Source organism: Anser cygnoides, chromosome 16 (assembly GCF_040182565.1).
Source record: "Anser cygnoides isolate HZ-2024a breed goose chromosome 16, Taihu_goose_T2T_genome, whole genome shotgun sequence".
NCBI classification, from domain to species: Eukaryota; Metazoa; Chordata; class Aves; order Anseriformes; family Anatidae; genus Anser; species Anser cygnoides.
In genome coordinates, this window is record NC_089888.1 from 10126781 (window position 1) to 10148557 (window position 21777).

A 21777-nucleotide genomic window follows, 5' to 3' on the forward strand; every position below is an offset into this window, starting at 1 on the left:
TTTCTCCAAAAGTCTGAATTAAACTTAATACACACACGTATCACTACTCGTCCCAATAGCCTATTAGTATACAGCGTTCTTAAATTACTGGGCTGCTGCTTCCAGTCACAACCCTTGTGAGAAAGCTTTGGGTTGGCATTCTAATTAAAAGAGTGGTAGTGGGGTGGTTAAATTTCAGATTCCCTGCAGCTGTGGGAAGATGTGGGTACACTGATTACCCTCAGGGCTTGGATCCATGGTGCAATTTATGCAAATGCAAACCTGGTTTAAAAGGTTCCTGTCCTGCCTGTTAGCCCTTTCCCCACCCTCATCGTTCCTTCCCACCCCAGTGTGCTTTATGTAGCTCTTCCTTGGATCACGCTCCAACTCAGAAGAGTGATGTGGTTCAGGTTAAACCCAAACTGGGAAGTTTAAGGTGATATTTTAAGATCTTTTTTTGAAAGTGTGCTTAGACCAAAGAGGCTCTGCTCTGAATCTGTGGGCAAAGCTGGAATGACAAGCAGGCAATGTCCAACCTGCTCTGCACATGTCTCCACATACCAAGGGAAAAGATGCTTTAACTGCATTTTCAGTGCTGCCCTGTTTGAATGGAAGACAAAGCAGTGTGAGAGCAGAGGGTAAGTCAGATTTTGTTTATTGCTTTATGCTAATAAACATCTACAAGTGGCTGCATCTGGAATGAAAATGCTGTTAGACTTACTAGAGTTGCACAGGTAGAACTGTGCACTCTGCAGGGAAGATATATGAACTGCTAATCCATAGGTTGGGAATCCCATGTGCACTAACTCTTCTTCATGTGCAAGGGCTACTGAGACAAAAACAAGGAGGTGTTTGTTACTAATAGCTATATGTGCACTGTAGAAACCCATCTGCTATCCAGAGGACCACCCACAGATCATTGTTTTGGACACTTAAACTGTAATTTTCTTTTATAGATGTCCTGCAGTACAGACTCCACCAGGATTCTGGTCTCTGGCACATATATATGTACTGAGCACACTGACAGAAACCTAATGACTTACATGGCTCAGCCATTAAGAGAATATTTCAGAGGTTTTTAAAGGAGAAATCCTGAATTGTTTATGGAAACCTCTGTGGATCTCCTTTTCCAGGAATGCATTATTTATTGTGCTGGTACCACGAGGGGCAGGGAAGGCACATACCCAGAGGAGAAGAGGCGAAGCTCCCATTGCGTTTACTGTCGTAACTAAGCACGAGGGCCTGGTTCTGATCTTACTCATGTTGGTATAAATCACGACCACCACAGGCTGTGGATGCGTGCCCTCTTCTTGATGAAGCGATGCCAGCACAGCAGCTGGCTCTTCTCTGCTGTTCCCTTGCTGCAGGTTCCCTCTTTGCTGGCTGCTGGCAATAAGCTGAGCCCGCTGGGTGCTGCGGGCACACATCCTGCAGTGCCCCGTGCCTGAGGGAGTACTGAGAAGGAAGCCAGGAACCTGTGAAATGCACGCTGAGTTTGCCATGCCAGGCGTGGGGCTTCACTTTAAAGGAAATTCAGAGCTCAGGCCTCAAAAAACAGCCTTGAAAAAATCTGTGCTTAAAAAATAATCCTAGGATAGGGGTGTGCTGTTGGTGCTCCCATTGGCTGATGGTCCCATCTGTGTGTGACCACCCCAGCCCGCTCTCCCTCTGCTTCCTCCATGTTGTCTTGCCACCTTGTCCATGCTTGCAGTCAGGTTGGTTTTTCCCTAGAGGTGTGCTGAGCCCAATCTTCTGTCAGCTGTCTGCAGAATGGGCTGCTGGGCATATTTCTGCCCTGGGAGGGGTGATGTGACCCCAGGAAGGGCAAGCAACCCTAACAGGACTGGCAGAAGGGGACGGGACATGTCTCCTCTGGTCCTTCCTGGACTTGCTGTGAGACCTGAGGAAAGGCTCTTCACTTTGCTCTTGGGCTGAGTTGCAAGGTCTTAGTGTTAGGGGTGGTCTGTGGTTATGGGGTCTCAACTGCGAGCGAGGATGTGTTTTAATACAGTTTTATTATAGTTTGTTCTTTCTAAGGTTTCTACACAAGGCATTTGAATGGTGGCCAGCACAAAGTGGGCCATTTGCAGTCTGGCATTGAAATGAGAATGCAGATCATGGGAATGTTTAAATGATAAATACATGAAGGAAAGGACAAATCTCAGTCCATATTTTCTGTCTGAAGTGAGTAGCATTGTTTCCTATTGATATTATGGCTAATAAGGACAGGTGGGCACTTAATCCTTACAGGCAAGGGGTTCTTTCAGTGCGATGTCGCCATTTTAGTCACCAGCTCGTCATTACTGGTTTAAAACATAACACTGCAGAGCTCTTAAGCTGCATCAAGGCATGGTTGTGGGGAGAGGGGAAATATGTCAAGTCCCCTGATAGATGTGTCCCCAAGCTTGCTGAGTACTGTGATGGGGGGAGGTTGAAGCTGCTGCCTGAGGATGAATTTTAGCAGTGCTGTGCTATGGCAGCTCTCCAGAGTGCTCCCAGGCAGCCTGTGGATGACCAGCTTGTGACCAGCTGTGCTGGCACCGGTGTCCCAGCAGAGGATGCGGCAGTGGCAGCATGCTGCAGATGGTGGATAAGATGATGGATGCTCGCTCAGGTGGATAAGAAAGGAGCCACAGCCAAGAGAGGTTTGGGCCCAGAGTCTGAGGCTTGACAGGTCTGTGTGCTGGGGTGGGAGCAAGGAGTGTGCACAGGTGGTGGTGCTCCTACCGAACCACCCTCTGGGGCCAGGAACTAAATTTCAGCCTCACAAGCACTGCTGAGGCTCTAAACTGGCTGCTTGCTTCACTTCGCTGCTTTCTGGCTGCCTGGGTTATAAACCTAATGCCAAAATAATGGTAAATTACATTAAGAGACTGCAAGGAACTTCAGCTGAGGGCTCAGCTCACTTATGCTGCGCCTCTGATCCAGGGGCAGGATTTTAGCAGGACAGAGAGAAACATTAGCAATGCCTTACGGTTTATGGGGTGAAGGTGAATTTGTAGGAAATCCTGCCAGTCCTCCTCCACGCGGTTCATTAGGCCCATGGGCAGTTGTGCAGGTGGTGGGATGGGAGAGGTGACCTCCTAATGTCTATCGCAGGGCATCCTTTTGCAGTTGTCCAGCTCAGCAGAAAGCCGAGGATTTAATCGGTCTGTGACACTGCAGAGTCGTGGGGATTAAAGGATATTTGACTTCATTTTTTCACATGGCATTTTGTTTTTAAAATGTCACTGCCAGCTACTTCAGGGCCCCGTTTCATCGCTACAATATTTCTTTTCTATACCAGTGTCACCTCATTGATTTCTGGATGGAAGGCTGGAGGGTTCAGTGTACCATGGAAATTCTGAGGTTGGCTTTGAAATGAAATCTGGGATTCAGCTCATTTGTCGTCTTGGGGAGTTTCCAGGCTGTGGTCACACTGTGTGTGTTCGCGTATGCAGGGAATGAAAATTCTGCCAGTTCGAGGTTTCTTCCTGGACTAATGACAAATATCGCTGCAGAGCCAAGGGTCCCGTGGCTCGTCTAATGTCAGGTGCCTTCAGGATTAGCCAGGCCAGATGTGGGTTGTTAGGAAAAATGACTACTCCCATTAATATTACTTTAACAATTCTGCTTTTTTTTCTCCCCATTGTTTTCTGAAAAAGAACTGTTTCTCGCATCTTCGGTAGAAAACACAAATAAGAAAAATGCTTTTGAAATTATGGTTTTGGTTCCGATTTTGGTTGTTTTTGTCTCCTTTCTTTCCTGCTATCTTGTTCCCCAACTCTCTTGTTTTTACACTGAAGAAATGTGGGAAGGCAGAGGAAAGGACAGAGCACTTGCCACGCAAATTAAAAACTGTACGTTTTAATTTTGAAATGAGATTTTTTTAAAAAGAAAAAAACAGGTTATCTAAAAAGTTAGAAAAATTGCTTTCTCAGAAAGAAAAGCTTAACAAAATAAATATTTCCAGAGTGTTTAGCTGGAAATAAATGCTTGGAAAGCTGAAAATACAGCATCACTAGGGTATGCTGGATTGCTCTATCCAAATTATTGTAAGTGTTGCATAGAGAACCGTAGATCCTGGACTGAGGAGTTTCCTCCTGCAGAGAAGCCTGGCCAGGCAGGGCCCCTTGGCTGCTGCTGGCCCAAGGGACAGGGACACATCCTGCCTCTGGGGCTCACGTGGTGCTTTCCAGCTGTGCTCTGCTCCCCACTGCTCCAGCGCTGCCTTGCCTCACCTCCCCTCCAGCAGCAGGGCAGGGGATTTTATTTTATTCTTATGTGCTGCAGAGACCTCTTGCAACTGAAATGAGAGGGAGGAAAGCAAAGACAAACTCACCTGCACAGTGTCTGCTTTGCAATGAGCGTACGAGCAGATGCTGAGCATCTCCTGGCCAAATCTGGATGGAGTTGTGCTGTGGCCTGAGTGTCCTAAAGCTTGGTACAGGGGACGCTGCAAGTGCTGCGGGGGCACTGGAAGTTCCCAGGCCAGGAGCGGTAGAGAAAAAAGGAAAATAAACCTATTAGTTCCAAAACATTTCTGAGTATGAGCCACATGCGTGCCATATGTCATTGCACTGCACATGAGCGCACGTTTGCGTAACCCATGTGCTTGAATTTAGCATCTCTGAGCGCTTGTGCACAGGGGGCGAGCATACAGGTGTCCTGCACATGCACGTGTCAGGGCTCTACTGTTGTTTGGGGCTCGGGCTGTGTGCTCTGGAAGCACAGGGTGCAAGAACATGGGTGTCTCTAGCTGCAGTAGGTAGGTGGGAATGTCTGACCTGCATGGCTGGGAGGAGGAAAAAGCATTTGCAGAGAGTTCTGGTAATTCCTCAGCTCAGCCGTCATTCTGGCTTCAATTCCAATTTTTGTTTGGAAGATTATTCTTTATAGCTTGAAAAGGAAGAGAGAAGATGCAGTAACTAACCCCCATATCCCTGCAGATCTTAAGCACAGACAAAATGGTTGTCTTCTTCCAGCTTCCCTGTTCTTGAGTGGGCATTGTTTTAAAGAAGTGAGGTTAAAAATTTGTGTAAGCGATATCCTGACCTATCCTTGTTTTCTCTGGAGCTCAGCAAGCAACGATGCTAAATAAAGTCAATTTTGTAACTTCCAGGTGGCCAGGCATCTTTGCATCTTTTAAGCATAGGAACAGTTTTATGTGTATTTTGTAAAAATTGGCTTGCTGGGGGAAAGCAAGCTGCTGAACCGTGTTTTCAAGCCCCGATGGAAAGCATGCGTTGCTGTCTGAAGCTAGCTAATAAGATGATGAAAGGTAAAGGTTCTGAATTCAATTCAAAGTGTCGATACGTAACTTCGTAACAAATGAAACATTTTTCAATTACTGGTAACATGAAACAAAATAGTGGGAAATAGAAATGGCAATCTTTTTAGGTAACCTGGAGGCCATTTCCAAGAGGCACTGTGCATTAACAAAGCAGTGAAAATTTTTACATCACTATTTTCCCCTGTGCCCATAATAGCATAAAATAAAAAGATTTTAGATAAGATTTCATTCAGTGAATCAATTGCAAAACCACACAGAGCCTTAGTGGGCATTCAGTCCTCAATCTAATGGAAATTTTTACGAGGATGTCAATGCTAAGTTGATTCCTATAGCGGAAAGCACATACAAAGGATCCAATTACAGCTGGAAACCTTTTGCTTTCTAAGAGATGTTATTAACCCCTAAAGCACTGAATATGCAAAGGGTTAGCGAAAAGTTTGCTGATGAACTGGAAGATGGTTTATATTTCATTGTTTCCCCCCACCACCGTCAGCTCATTTTACCTCTTTGGTGAATAGAAACTAATACTCTGCGCTCGTGGTAATTAACAGTCATGCTGGAGCATGCAGTGAATGTAGGGGATCCTAGAAGAAAGTCACAAGTCCTATGAACTGTGTAGAAAGTGTCTACAGAACAGGTTTTGATCTTAAAAAGGTATCGTGACATGAAAATGGTCAGTGAAGAATAAAGTCCATGTCGAATCTTCTTCCAGGGAGTCCTCAATGTCTGGGGAATGTTTAATGCAGGAATAGGACCAGAAGCAGCAAAACATCAGGAGGAGAGAGGAGGGGCAGAGCATTGCTCCTGAAACCCATGCTGAAACAAAGCTGGGCTCCCTGAGGTCCAGGAGACGGTGTTGGTACCAAGGTGGGTGTTTCAGAGTGGTTCAGTGGCAGTGTAACTGTAACCCCCAGTCCACGGTTCTCCCCTCCTTTGTGTCTGAGCAGCAGCAGCGCTTTGCAGCAGGCTTTAAAGCAACGCGCTTGGAGCCTGGATGTGCAGGCTTGAAGTTCTCCTGTTACAAGCCCATAGGCAGCTTCTCCTAATTTATATTAAAATGCTCATTGTTTCATTGACAATGCGGAAGCACTTTGCATGCTGAAGTCTCAAACATGTGGCTCCTGCTCTGAGTGACAAGCAAAGCTCAGGAGCTGCTCTCCAGTGAGGAGCTCTCAAGTGAGAAGACTCCAAGGTGTGTATCCCGGGACTGTGAGCACCATGCACATAGATATGAGCCCCGTCCCTACGTGTGTATCTTACCCAGAAATGAAAAAGGGAAAAGGCATGGTTGATTATATGAGCGAACTCAGTTCTATTCCCACTTGCGGTCAGGTCTAGCATAATTTCTCAGCAGTAACTACTGGTTCATGGCAGAGAAAGAGCCCGTGGTAGAAGTGTTTATGAACAGATCTCCTAACTGAGACCCTGGAGATGGAAGTCCAGCCACAAGCTTCAGATCTGGATCCAGATTTCAAATGCCCCAAAGTTTCAGAGGTGTGGGAACCAGGCTTTTGTTCTGGGCACATAAGAACCCGGCAAGTAGTCCATCGAGGTGAGTGTTCAGCACTCCTGGCAGCAACTATTCGCTGCTTCTCAGAGCCCGCAGGTGCCAAATGAGAACTGCATGGCAGAACTGCTCAGAAATGAGCCTGGGCAGTCTGGCTGGGCTGCAGAGGGAGCTTCCCCCGGAAGGGATAAGAAAAGGGCCCGAGCCAGGGTGCTGGGTGAGCCCTAGTGCATGAGGGCCTTCTTGCTGCTCTTTTTGAAATGAGGGGCAAGAAGAATATAGGGTCAAAGTTCTTATCTGCATTGAATTTGTTTGTGTTAAAGTTGTGGACACTTGAGACGTGGGAATGTCAAAAATGCCTTGTGCAAGCCAAACTTTCTCATTTATCCCCTGCATGTTTTGAAAGACTTTTATCTCTGTCCCCCCAGTCCAGCCTTGGTCTCAGATGATGGGTGGCACAATCGGTTGCTCTTTATTCTTACAGGGTTATCTCCGTAGATAACTTCTTGGGCTGAGGGAGCCCTCTACTTTTTCCTCAGAGAGAGGGATTCTCTAAGGACAGGTGCTTTATGCCTTTCTCATGCTGTAGCAGGAGAGAAAAGGAAAGGGGCCACTGGGAGGGAGCACACTGCTCAGACCCAAGTTGCTGCAGGCTGTGGGGTGCTGGCAACCACCACTGCTCCTTCCCGGAAGGAAAATGGCCCAGTTCCCCACCGCTGAGCTGTGACTTCCCAAGCCAAGAGACACCCCAAGGGTTTCGTATGAACAACACGTTTGTGCCTAAAAATAGGACTAGCCAAAATGCAGCTCTAGGGCTGGCTTTGTCTCATCACTCATGGTGCTGGAGAGGAGGGGAGGTTGGTGGGGGAGCTGTTTCGCTTCCACAGGGGCTTGCTGATATCTTATTTCCCATCCCTGCATTTCTTTGCTTTGTCTGAGTCATGCATTTTGGGTCTGCTTATGCTCATGTGATTGAAATGTAAGACAATCTTCAGTGTAGCACATATCTACGAACCTCATTTTTCTGTCCAAAAGGACTTGCTGAGGTTTTTTGTCAAGCTGCTCCATCCAGCTTAATTTGGGCCAATTTATATGGCCCGACATTGCTGTTTTAAGCTTAAATAGCTTAAACAGTGCTGTCTCTACTTGGGTGTACCAGCAGCATCAAAGTCTCTGTCAACACTCAATAAATAAGATAGCACACAAGCTGTAACTTTTAATGACATACAGCCAGGGTCCTGTGATATCCTTTTTGGGGGGGAGCGATAAAGCAAATTGCCATTGTATACAAGGAGCGAAGATCCTACAACCAAGAGCAGCTATATTTAGAAGGCAGCCAACTGCAGCAGGCTATGGGGAGTGCTGAGGTGGCTGTAACCGATACCCCAAAATGGAGGTCAGTAATTTGACCTTTCTGCTTGGCAGCCAAGCAGCTGAGCCTTGTTGTTGTCTTTTTAGACTAATTACAAGAGCAGAAGAGCTGAAGACTGTTTAAAATGCTCTAATCAAATTGCTATAAATTACTTTAAACAACAACAACAAAAAATGTATTTACAACAAATTTGGTAAGTTTCTCATGTGCTAGACAGACTTCAGTGTTTCTGTGTAAGGGCCATGCATGGCTGTTAGTTTCTCTATGAAACAAAAATAAGCAAAAACATTGGGAAAACTTTATTGTGGGGAAAATACTGAAAATAGAGATTTCTGAGCAAATATTGTCTTTCAGATATTCTTTGAATGTTCTTAGCAACACCATGAAACAATCTACTTTAATCAAAATGTGTTTTATGAAGTCAAACTACTTTAATTTCTCTGCCTAGTTGTAGATTGAGAGATTGGACATGTTTGTTTGAATTGGAGTTTTTCAAGCTAAACATCAAAAGTCGTTCTGGTAATAATAGTAATTAATAAGAAAACATTTCTGACATGGCCCAGCCCCCAAATATCTTCAAGTGATTGGAAGAGTCCTCGAGATCACAACAGACATAAAAAGCAGTAAGCTGTCCCTAGGAAGCCTCCTGCCGAGGATGGTCTGCAGCTGCACAGCCCCAGGACTACCCGAGCTGCAGCTTGTGGCAGCAGAGCCAAAAAGGGGCAGCAGCTGCCCTATGCTTGTGCCCAGCACACCCCACTCAGCACCGAGGCGGCCTGGGCGTTCATTCAATGTGTTTGCAAGGGATGCTTGCAAGGATGTGTCTAATGCTGTTTTGCTTTTGAATGCAACTGGATGACTCTATGGCTGGGGTTTTCACCACTTATTTCAATAGTATTCTAGACCTGAGTTTGGGAACAAGAGGTCTTCATATCTTGCTGTTCTGTCCTGCACCATCTCCAGCCTTTACCATGATTCAGGTGCATGGACATATTAGAGAAACCACTGCTTAGCCAAACAGTAAAAACAGAGGGTGACAGGTGTGCCAGGAGCACGTGTGAGGTTTCAGAATAAATATCTGCCCTGCTTCCAGCACGTCTAGTACATTGACTTTTTGCACACACACCATTACTGGATTTTTCTTATTGGCCTTGTCTGTCCTGTGCTTTGAATGAACCTTGCCTTTGATTTTGTGCAGTGCTTCTCGTGCTGCAGCTTCCCTGTCATTAATTGCCTCGTTCATGAGCCCTCCATGAGTGTCACTTTGTTGAGCTGCCAAGGTATGTAGGATATAACGCATCTAGCTTGTTTTCTTTTCCTACCTTCCTGGCCCTGAGCCAAAGAAATGCCTTCACCTCATCACCTGCAGCTCTCCCTCCTAATATCTCTCACTTTAAATTAAATCTCACATTTTATTTCTCAGGCATGGCAGGAATTTTACAGCACTAGCACTTTGGAGAGATGGCTTTGACATTGCTCGGCAAGGACTTGTCCCTCCAGATGTCAGTGGTCTCTTCGATTCCTTTCTGCTGCATGTGCATAGGTGGAAAAACTGATTCCCTACAGGCTTTACAGGGATAAATATTGGGCTAGAAGAACATATTTAGTAACAGCTGAACTGGCAAGCCTAACTGGTGTCCAGGTCCACGGCTGAGAAGAGCTATGTTTTTGCTATACAATTCCAGCACGATTTGACAAACACTATTTAAAGAACTACATTAAAAGGGTGAAGCTTGGCATATTTGCTCAGGGCCAGGAAGTTGCAATGGGGCAATTGAGCAAAGCTCACAAGGACTCATGTCTCCTGCTAGACCCAGGTTGAGTGGTACCAGACCTACACAGAGACCAGAATTGAGACATCCCACAGCTTGTCGATAATTAATGCAATCAAAGAGAGAACCCCATCAGCAGCGTGCTCAGAGCCAGCACGTTCTGGTGGTGGTGGCTTTGGTGATGGTGCTCCAGCTGCACAGCATGGACTGGCTGCTAAGGGGATGTCTGCTGTGGTAGCAGGGACCATGCCCTACATCAACCTCAGGGCACTTTTCTCTGATTCCAGGGCTGCTGTGGTGCCATAGTTCAGCATTTCTCTTGTGTGTGCACTCTGAAATTTTATTTTCCTCCTTGATTGTCCAGGCAAAGGGCTTGCAGTGATCTGGAGAGTGTACTACTGGTTGCTGTGCTCTGTTAGGTTTTTACTGTGGAGATCCAGGACTGGGCTACATTGAACGTGGGTTTGGAAAGTTTTTCTGTACCACGCTGGGCAGATATATGTTTGGATTCTCTTCTTGTTTATGTATTTTTCTTGGCCCCTACAACTGCGTCTGCATTGTGATTAAAAAGTATTTAATTAACATACAAAAATAAAATTAAAAAGTGTAATAGTTATTGTAAAAATAAAACTGTACCAAACCACTCAGGCAAACAGCACCCTGGGGAGTTGGTGAGCTTGGAAAAGCTGGAAAAATACAACTACAACTGTAACAACTTCTCCTGAGAGGGGTACAACAGGCTAGAAAAATATAACCCACCATCTACTGCAGCCAACAACCACCCTGAGGGCATGGAGGCAAGGAAAATGAAATGCACACCCAGTGCTACAGCATGAAAAGTGCCTTTCCCCATACTTGCCTTCAAGACTGGGAGCACAACCAGCAGCAGAGCCAGCCTGGGGCTGCAGCACTGGGGGGATCTGGCCCTTCTGCTCTGGAGAGTTGGGGGGTTAAGGCTGCTGGAGAGCCAGCTGCCTCTGTTGTGTCCCTGGTTCCAGGGCTTGACATCAGCCGTTTTTCTTGGTTGCTCGTCCCTTCAGATGTGGTGCAGCCCGCCCCTGTGCTGTGGAGCGAGGGGCACTGCTGCGGTGTCATAACTAGGTCTCCTGTGAGCAGCAGAAATGTAGCTGTTCCCGCACTAAGCATAACTGTTCCCACACTAAACATAGCTGTTCTCGAGTCTGCCAGCAAGTCCTGGTCCGCAGGAAGCAGCGACAGTGGTATCAAGATGTACAGCACCATGGGAGGCAGCTGAGCAGCTGTGGTGCTGGACCAACACTGGGGACAGGGCAGGACCTCATCCATGTGTCCAGGGGCACTGTGGGAGCCCAGGACCAGGGCTCCAAAGGCCATAGCTCTGGCACACCAGTAGCTCTTCCCTCACAGTGTTCTTTTTATTTTTTCCAGCTTGATTTCCAAACAGTAAAAGTTCTTATTTTTCTGTCCTGGCAGTAGGTGGGATTAAAATGCTTGAGTGGAGTTAGTGAGCAAATATGAGAAACAGAGCAGGGCTTAGAGCAGGACCCCCAGGTCAGGGAGATGGGCTTTGCAATTAGTCTTGCATGCTGTGAGGCCAGGGCTCGTCATTATCTCTCAAAGACCCTGGTCTTATCCTGAGCCCTTTGAAAGCGCTTTCCTTCCCAGGCCTCCCTGTCCTGGACGTTTCCACTGGCCGAAGGCTCCCGGTTGTCCTGGGGGCAGCAGCGATGCTGGGCACGGCACCTCCCCAGCTTTGGGAGTGCAATGAGCTGCTCAAGGGCAGTTGGGGGTCTGAGCATGGGTCAGGGACCACTTGTGTGGGCAGAGCAAGCTTCAAAGCGCTCTCCTCTGCCCAGAAGTGCTTCTCTTATATGATTTCTGCCTCTTTGTGTTGCCTTCGGTCTCACTAACGCACCGATGCATCTTTCTGAACTGAGCGGTTTAAACCTCTCTAAGTCCTGAATGCATAAACTCTTCTAAATTGCTATAGTCACATTTTTACTCTCCTTAAAAAGCAAGTGTAAATTCCTCATGGCCAGCCACTTTTTATGGATCCCTTCAGTGCCTTTCTGAGTTGCAAGGTCCTTGGGCCTCTGCCATGAATATCAGGTTTGCAGCAACTGAATTATTTTCTTGATTGAAGATAGTAAAGGGTTTACAGGCTTTTTTTTTTTTTTTACATAGAATTCTCTCTTGGTTGCAGTTGTCCTGAGCTCTGTTGTATTTCACAGAAAATGAGATGGGAGTTCATGCCAAAGCTAAACGTTCATTTCAAAACCACAGTAGAATTGTGAAATGACATAAATTAGGCTTTATTTTTCTGCTGGTAGCTCTGGTAGCAGAGACCTTATTTTCCGCACCTGGGAATAAACCTTAACATTGAAAACACCTCTCCTTCTTCCAGGAGAATTAAAATTAATGCATCTTTTCTCCGCAAAAAGGGATGTCACCTGTCCGTGCCCATTCCTCTCCTTCCACCATATGCGCTAGAAGTTGTATTGCATGTGCTTTCACCAAAATCTTTGGGCAGAATTGTGCCATTAGTTTATTTTACAGACTTGTGCAGGCTGGGATGGCATTAGTGAAAGACTCAAGGAGGCATTTGCATGATGGCTGAGTACAGAACAAGTTAGGATGGGCGAGCTCTGGGCTCTTGACCAAACTAAATATCAGTTGTTTGTCGCGACAAAAGCTCTTGGTGGTTAATGTTGTCCCTGCCAGTATTTATCCCCGCAGCCTCGAACTCCTCCTGGTGCTGTTCCAGGCTGGAAGCTGGTGCACCAGATGCTGGGAAGCTCATGTGGAAGTAGCCAAAGCCTTGTTATCCCTCGGGGCTTCCCCCTTGATGTTGTTCCCGTGGGTACTGAGCTGGTTTTGGGAAGCTCTGGAAAAGCATCCTTCAGACAGAGCTGCATCCCCTCCAGACAGGTGTTAAATTTGGCCTTCCTACTGCACACTACTAGAAAGCAGAGATTTATGAGCCAACTCGGTGATATATGGCATTTGGTTCTGGCCCTGATGGCTTGCAAGATCTTGGACCTTAGGTAGTTTCTGATCCCTTGGCTGAGCGATGCTTTGCTGGCGCGGCTCCAGGCTAGAATTTAGCAAGTCCTGCAGCTCAGGCCAGTAAAACTTTGTAACTACTGTCAAATGTGATCTTCCTTTGCTCCTTACCCTCGAGTTGCCTCCATTTATTTTCCTGTCACTGAAATCCCTCATTACTCCTGATTCAAGCTGTTCACAAACCTTGCTGAATTTCTGCAGCCATTTTTTTTTCTTGAGGCTGAAACTTTGGTCTGGCCTTATAATTACAGTATTATTAATGTATTTTTATCATTGTTAATTATTTTTACATGCTGAAATTGATTCAATATGCCTGGAGCTGCCATGCTAGAACATGTCTTGATTCTCTTCCAAGCTGGAGCCCTCGCGCACCAAACGTGGAGAGTTCCAATGCCTTTAAATCACTCTAAACCTCACCAAGTGATTTAAGTTATTGGAGCACGTTCAAGTTTTTATAAGCCCTTGAATGTGAACCCTGCTTGGAGTCTGGGTATGTACGATGCAGCAGGATCTAAAATGATTTGAGTGCTTGACATATTTTCTAAGCCCCCGTATGGCTGGGGAATAATCAGGCCTGTCGGGCAGTGCGCTGTGCAGGGACTTCACGTGATGGGAACCATCACATTTTAAAGATGCTTCCAATTCCTTTAAATTGAATCATTCCTGCTTCATTTAAGGGACTATGGGTAGAGCTCTCTGTGCGGCTCAGAGGATCAGCAGTGTGATGAACTGCGTTTCATCCCCAGGCTGATGGATCGACTCCTACACAAGGTCGGTCTCATGGCAAGGCATCACTGACCGGTCTCTGGTCACAGCCCAGCAGCATTGCCACATGTGCCAGGAGCCAGGGGGCAGAGGGCTGAGCCTTCCTCTGATCTCCAGACCAGGTCAAGTCCGAGTCAGGCGGTGCCCATCGTGTCCGTGCACCAGAACCAGCAGCCCAGGGTGCGTTGTCTACATGCGAGAACTGCGGGGACATCAGAGGCCAACGGCTGGATATGCTGAAACTTCTCAGCTCAGATTTATTTTAAAATCTCCTGGGTCAGGAAGAAACTATAAGAATGCAGGCTGGAGGATGGCTGTGCTGTGGAGGGAGGAGACCAACGTGGGTGTGAGTGGGAGCATGGCCGGAGAGCTGCCTCTCATCGGAATTGCTCAGCAGTACTGACCATGTTAAGCTTTATTGCTACCCCATTGTCTTGGCCATGAAGTTCAGAGTCCTGAAATATGTGATGGACCTTGAATACCTACCCAAACTCTTTATGTGGAAGCTGCTGTGTCCAGCGTGGTTTGTAAAGCTCCCATCCTCTGCAGGAGCATGCAGAGATCCAGGTTCAGGGACACCGGGCTGCAGTTCCAGCAGGCACAAAAGCAAGGGAAAATGCAAAACCTCCCAGAGCCTTCTGAAAGTTCAAAAAATAAAATAAATGCTCTTGGAATAGAGGTATCACTGCAGAGCAGTACAAGTCACAGCTCTGAGATGTTGATTGCTGGGTGGACTGGAGACAGCAGAGAACCCGGAGTCCTCCAAAATATTCCCTTGGTTCAGATTTCAGTTTTTATGGACAACTGCAAATCATCTCCACTATAATTCCTTGACCTTGCAATCAAATAGCGTGCTCTTTTTATACTCACAAGGGCAGCTGCTGAACACATTGCTGTAGTTTGGATTTTTGCCTTTGTGAATTGTTTCATTTAGTTTGATATCATTAGGTATGTAGCATGTATATATGAACCTGTGCAGTAAAACATCTAAGGTTTGTACCCATAAGACTAATTCCTGCTGCTCCTACTCAGTAAATAATGACAGCCTTGAGACCCATGAGTGCTGAGGACCTTAGAAAATTCAGATGCTTTCAGTTATGTGCCTATATATGGTTTTAATAGTCTCAGTTTATTAAAAAGGTAGGTTTTTAATTCTAATGAACTAAACTCTGCCCTGAATTACTAAAATGTAAATCCAAAGTAACTTTGACTAAACCAGAAAACCTGAGTTTACCCATCCATCAAAGAGGGCAGAATTTGGTTTGTTATCCTTCCCAAGTGCCATTTTAATGGCAAGAGATAGTATTATCAGTCATCTCAGTAGTGACAGTGCAAAACCCAAACTACTGTACATTCTAGGAACAGGTTCTTAAATCTTAAACAACACATAATTCTCCTTAAAACCTTCTTTTATTAAAAAGTTTAAAAAATGATATTAAATACATAAACAGCCATGTTAATTAGATTATATAGTTAATGTACATTGGAACTATGACTTATTGCAGAGTTACTGACCATGAAAGCACATTTTGATCATTCCAGACTGTAATCCCCACTTAATCCATCCCCAGTCTGTCAATCAGTGGAATACAATCAGGATATTTATGATCACATCAGACCAGAGATCTGGAAGAATTTAGCAACTTTGCAGAGCTGAATCCAGAAAAGAAGGGGGAAAAATGTTTCCACTGGCAAAATGAACCGTTGCCAGGAAAAACATTATTGTTGACTTGGCCCATGTAATTGAATTTTCTACTCAGAAGTAACTTACAAACCAGCAACTAGGAGAAATTATCAATACTGGGAACTCTCATAATAACAAAGCAGAGGAGTTTTACCTGGCACAGTACTTCTTAAAATCGTGTTTTTCTTTTTTTAACACAGCACTGTGGTTTTTTCCTCTCCTAGTTTTTTGCCATCATGAAATAATTCAAATCACTGGAGCAGCAGGAAAAAACATCCCTTTCTCAGGCCCCCAGCCTCCTGACATCCACCGCAGGCCCCGTTTCAGTGACTGCGAGCACCTCCCAGCAAGACCAGTGACCTGGGGGCAGGAGAGTCCTGGATGTCCATGGGCATCCAATGCCCTGCCCAGGCCATGGAAACCTTCAGGTCCGTTTTACTTTTAAATATCTGATTTACATCTCAGTATTTTTGTAAGGGACGGTAAATACAATAGCGAAGACGCGTGGCACTAGGGATAGGGTTGTATAGGTATGTGATAGAGGTATGAGGATAGGCTCTTTCTTGGGACTGGAATGGCTGTCTTGTGGGTTATTTCAGAACCTTCTAGCTTTGGAATTTGTTTCCATTTTTGGAAGAAATTGAGGAAGCAGAAATCTTTAGGAAGAAAGATGTAACAAAGAAGTGGGGGAGCCTGGACAACCAGATGCCCAGGAACCAGCACTCTTCAGCTGGGGTGCAGGAAGTTCAAAGGAGCTTTAGAAACAGGGTCTAGAGATGCACTTTGCATCAAGCCCAGAATAATCCTCTCATACCTACCTATGAGCCTCCTTCTCAGTGACAGGGTAATAAATAACCTTGATTACGGACGTGTTATTCTATCACATTCAAGCAGTGAGAGAAACTGAGGCTGGAAGCAGAGCTATCATACTCCTTGTAGCTGTTCATAGCTGTACAGGGACATGATTTTCAAACTGATTTCCTCCATTTAGACATCCAAATTTGATATTTAGTGTCTCAGAATAGCATACCAGAATCTGGCCATTTCTGTACTAAGCTATGTGCACTGGCAAGGTTATAAAGGCTTTTCTCAGCTAGCTGATGAGCAGACGCTGTGATCAAGCTCAGTCAGTCAGTGTCTTTTTCCTCCAAGGCTGAGCGAATGTAAGCACGTTTCACACTTTGTCATTTGGTTGTGATTTGGTCTTTTGCCTGGATGGCAAACGGCTGGATTCCAAAAAATGTTTCTTCCGTGAGCTTCAGTGATTGGAGCTGTGCTGAGCTTGGAGAGGCAATCCTCTGATGAACTTTCCAAGTTCCAGTTGGCTTTTTAACAAAGTCCTTGTCTTAAGCTCAGGGCCATTGGAGGCTGTGCTCAAAGAATGAGCTTGCTGGGCTCTTGACGTTGACTCCTCCAAGGCATGTTTTTCTCAGTTGCTACTTTATCGCCCCTGACTTGGAAAAATCTCAATAACATTCTCAGTATGAGAAGTGGACAAATATTTCTTTTTTTTTTTTTTTTAATTATTAAAGAGAAACACAAACCAGAAAACAGCAGGATAATCAGTGGTCCCTTCAGCTCATCAGCAGTCATCTGATAAAGAGGTTCAGTCAACACCCTTTGCCTGCTCTGATAGCAATAAAGTCCTTGGACTGAAGCTGTCGTGGGATTAGTCTTCTGCTTGTAAAAGAAATGCCTTAGCAGCTAGCAGCGTGATGCCATTATCCTGTTGACAGTGCTCTGTGTCATTGATACTGGCTCTGATGCAGCTTCTGTTCAGCCATCCTTTGCTTTCATTAAGCTGCTCTCCAAGCTGCCCCTTTTATAAGACATTTTCCTCTGTTTCATTACGGGTGCTAAGGTATCTCTTGATAACTGTATAAACTAAAACTGCACCAAGGGTGTTCAGTTTTAATTGGGCATTAAAAAGAAAGCTTTTCACCAAGTAACCACCAGCTCTGGACCCTTTGCCTGCAGTGCAACATGGCTGCTTTCTTGAGAACTTGAAATATGTCAGTTGGAGTTTGTTCCTATCAGAGTAACGTGGTAGTTGTATATATGCCACTTTCCCAGGAATGTAAATGCTTCGTTAGTTCTGTCCCTGTCCTGAAAAATCTAATATGGCACAAATAAAGTGCGGTAAATGGCTTCATGGAAAGCAGATGTGAGTGGAAGCCTAGACTCCTACCAAGACTATAGGGGACTTCAAAGCCTGAAAGAAAGAACTGAACAAAATATTCAACTGTGCCAAATTTTCACTGTTCTTGATGAAAGAGCAAAAGTGAGGAAAAAAAAAAAAGAAAATCTGGCTCCTTGTTTTAATTTTCTGCTAGCCTAAGGCAAGACTTTTAGAAGGAATAAATTACAAGCAAGCAGGGAGAGAGACTGAATGGAGCAACTGACTGCTAGCGCTGAACAAAGGGCATTCTTGGAAGGGTCTGGTTTTACAGAACCTAGAAATTGTCAGCTCAGTTATCAGGAAGCTGCCTCCCTCCCCGCTTGTGAGCGTGCTGCTTTTGAGCAATGCCCCAGCTCCGCATGAGCCGGCTGCGTGCAAATCCTGTCACTGCACGGCAGTCATGAGTGCTTAGAAAGTGTCCTCTGCTGAAGCGTTTTGTAGGACAGCCAAGTGGAGAATGCTTTGAGAATTGTGCACCATAAGTGATAGCAACCTTTAAAGTCATATTCCAGAGCAAGTTGTATGGGCTGGACTCAGAAATTAGTTAGAATATAGATGATAGTATTCAAGAGGCTAAAACATGCACCTCAAAAAAAAAAAAAAAAAATCCTGTTTTGGGTATCATGGACTATGTAAGGATAAAGAAAAACACAGCAAACCAGCAGATTTTTTTCTTCCTCATATATTGTGTGGGAGTCAAGGCTGTGGCTTAAAAAAAGCTGGTCAGAAAATAGAGGAGAAATATAAGAAACTGAGCTGCATTACTTGTGGCAGTTCTTTTGTGTTGCAGTCTTACAAAATGATGCTTCATGTGTTTAAGATCTCTTCCATCTCTAATCCATTCCAAACTGCCCTGCAGGCTCCATCTGAGATTGAGATTTGGCTGGCACAGCCTCGCTGGTGGGAGCTACCTAAGGAGCGGCCCTATTACAGTGGTTTCTCTGGTGCTCAGTGCCCAGGCTCTGGAGGAACCCAGGTGCGTGCTGGCGGCCTCCTTGCTCCTGTGCGTGAGGCCAGAGCTTGGTCTTCAATGCCAGGTCGTCCTCGTCCAGCCTGGTACAGGCGCAGAGGTTCAGAGGTCCCCCATGTTGGGAAAGCTGCCCCTGTTACTGCGCCTGCTCCTTAGGTCTTGTGTTGCATTTTTGCCTTCCAGAGCCAGCATCCCACCTGGGAGGCTTTGATCATTTCTTCTGTAGCTTCAAGCATAGTGAACCCCTCTCTGTGAAGGAAGAGCTGTCAGGCATTCGAGGCAGAGCCGGCTGTGATGGCAAAACGTGACCCCCAATCCACTGCAAGTCTGGTAAAAATCATGGCATTTCTATACTATTCGCAACAATAGCTGTTCTCCCCGCTCTTCCTGCTTTCTCATTCTTCCTTTTCCATGTCCTAAAAGGCAAATAATTTTTAAGTAATATTAACCCACTCTTGATTGCACAACTCAAAGCTTAATTCGTATAGATGTTTATTGTGACTGAACATGACAATGAGATAATGGTTTGCAGAAACCATTTTGTAGATGGACACACGGTTGTAAATTAGCTGCGGGACCTCAAGGCAGATTTACCAAATACAATTGTGTTGCTGTGTCTGAAAATAATTACGTTTGCTTGAGTTTGGGCCAGGCTGCCTAAAGATTCTCTGCACTGTAATGAGCTGTTGGTGACTTGACCTGTGCTTTAGGTGTAATTTTGGAGGTTTTTAAATGTTGATGGCATTTTCAGAGTGGTCTTGTAGCACAGGAGGGGAAAAAATAAATAAAAGGGGCAGCAGAAGTGGATGAGCAGTGATAAAGGAGAAGGAAAACATGGCACTTGCCAATTGCTTGGCTGATTTACCACTCATTTTTCTGCAGTAGCCCGAATACCAGGTTGTATTTGTTTGCCGCTGGCTGCTGAAGCCTTCGACCTCAGCCTGCCCTTCTCTCCCCCAGCGCTGACAGTAAGTGAAGAAATGCTAAATTCATTCATCTGCCCGAGATGTCTTTGAAGTCCACCACTAAAAGCTCTATTGTTTTATTAGCTGTTAATGCGGCACAGGGGAATTCTGCTGTGCGCGGCAGAGCTGGGGTGCGGGGGGAGCCCTTCCTGGTAATTTGTCACTCCTCAGAAGTCCGAGGAGCTCTGCTCTGCAAACACGCCGGGACGTTTGAGTGCTTGGGGCTGAGCCTGGAGCTGCTCCACGCAGCTTCCACCGCAGCCAGTGGGAGCCCTGGGGGTGAGGGATTGGGCCAGGTTGAGGTGGCACCTTGACAGCCTGGACATTACCTTGGCCAAGGTCACTGCTAAATGAAAGACCACGGGCTGCTGCAAACAGATGGCTGTGCTGGCTCAGGTTGGATGCTGGTCATGGAGAAGGTGCTTGTCAGAGCAGGAAAATGGGGGGCAGAGTCTCAGAGGGGAGAAGTGCCACCGCTGAGCGCTGCTTGAACACCGTTGGTGCTCTTTGTGGGCCAGGGGTGGTGGCTTTCAGAGGTGCTGCAGCGCCTGAGCATTAGCACAGCTTCCTACCTGAATGCAAATGTGCTTGGAGAGCTGCTAAACCGCAAGGTCTCGCCTTTCTCTACGTGCACCCTGCATGGGAAAATGGTCAAAGATCAACAAGTAATCAATAAAGGCACCCTTCGCCTTCTCCTCTCGGCTTCCAGCTCTTTGCATCCCACCTCTCTCCTGAGCTGAGGGAGCTGCAGGAGCTCACTGGTGTGTGATTATGTGGGCACACATACACCTTGTAACTGCAGGCTGGCTCCCAGACGTGGTCTGGAAGCTGGGCACAGCACACTCGAGTTAAAGAAATGAACTGGCCGCTGCCTCGGGCTGTTTATTGCTCAGCCCTGTTGGCAGGTACAAAGGGTTTCTGCAGAAGCCATCCCTCACGTCCGGGGAGCTGCTGCTCCCTGCAAGCACAGGGCAGCTGGTGGTGGGAGCTGTGTCCTGGTAAACACAGAGAGGACGGCAAGCCCAGCCTCCCGGCCACCGCTGCCCGCAGGCAGCCCTTTTATTTGCTTTCCTTTGCTTTGAGTACTTCTCACTGACTCAGCCTGATCAGTCTATCACCAGAGCCTTTCTTTCTGCCCGCTCTTCCCAGTGCCTTCTGTGGCACTAAAACTAAGTCAACAGAAATGCAAAACTTCTGCCTTGTTACCACAGTCATCTAACGAATCCTGAGAACTTTGGCAGGCCAGCTCGGTGCTTTGCATGACTGCTTAACTACACTGCGAGATGTAGGTTTTGCCGAGAAGCGTACTCATTAGGTGGGCATTAATATAAGTTCTTCCTGTGATGTAAAGCTGCTGCTGTTTGCTCCCCAAAGCAGGGTGAAATGAGTCTCCCAGCATTTTCCCATGGCAGAAAGGTGAAGGGTCATGAGGAGCTTGTTCGCTAACATCCATAGCATGGGAGTGTGCAATCGATTTGATCTGCTGTGCCCTCACCTTTGGGCTCAGGCAGCTGCAGACAGGGTGGCAGTGGAGCAGAAGGGGTCAGGGAGCTTATCAATAGGGAGATCAGAATTCAGTTTTGGGAGGTCATTTAAAATTCAGTGCTTTATGGAAGTGCTTTATGGTAGAAAATAGCTGCTGCTTTAAGGTCCCAATCCAGCAATCACACAACACTTCTGTGTGTGTCCTGCACAGAACACATCCCTCGCTAAACTGAAGCCTTTGGGTTTGAAATGGATATCTGCACAGAAGCATTTTAAGGTTTATTGTTACTGATCTCAGTTTTGCTGCGATGTAACCTTGCAAGGTGGATATTACAGAACTAAACCCAATACGTGGCACAGATTAAGCTGCTCTTAAATAGTTTAAAAACCAGTGGCCCTTGCACACTGTCTCGTAGCATTGAGAGTGGCTTTGGCGTTCTTATCAAGATTTCTGCAAACAATCTATTCCAATGTATTTGTAAACAGCAAAAAAATACAATAATGGCCTGATATTTAAAGGTGAATTAGGGGGGTCAACATTCTCCCGCACTCCCCAGCTGCCCAGCTGGGGAAGTTTCAGGATGCCTGCTTTCCCCTCTAAGGCAAAAAGCATCAGCCAGCTCTGGGAAGATACTCCTCTTGGACAAATCCCTGCGGGCAGTGCACATGTGCCTTTCAGGTGGCCACACTGGGCTGGGTTTCAGGGCTTTTATTGGGGCAAACATGGGTGTTCTGTTTCCCCATCAATGGGTGACTTGCTCTGTGGGTGCTGGTCCCTGGCAGCC

At 46.2% G+C, this 21777-nt stretch overlaps 1 long non-coding RNA gene across 2 annotated transcripts; it reads left to right on the top strand.

The window, feature by feature from the left end:
• Positions 1-290: 290 nt before the first annotated feature.
• On the top strand, positions 291-21777 carry LOC125183812 (uncharacterized). 2 transcript variants are annotated; one of them, XR_007166458.2, is made up of 5 exons: positions 291-617; positions 15618-15821; positions 18432-18548; positions 18726-18872; positions 19425-21777. It is a non-coding gene; the product is annotated as an uncharacterized lncRNA (long non-coding RNA). The 2 variants fall into 2 exon arrangements; XR_010825311.1 differs by having other exon boundaries at positions 15618-18548.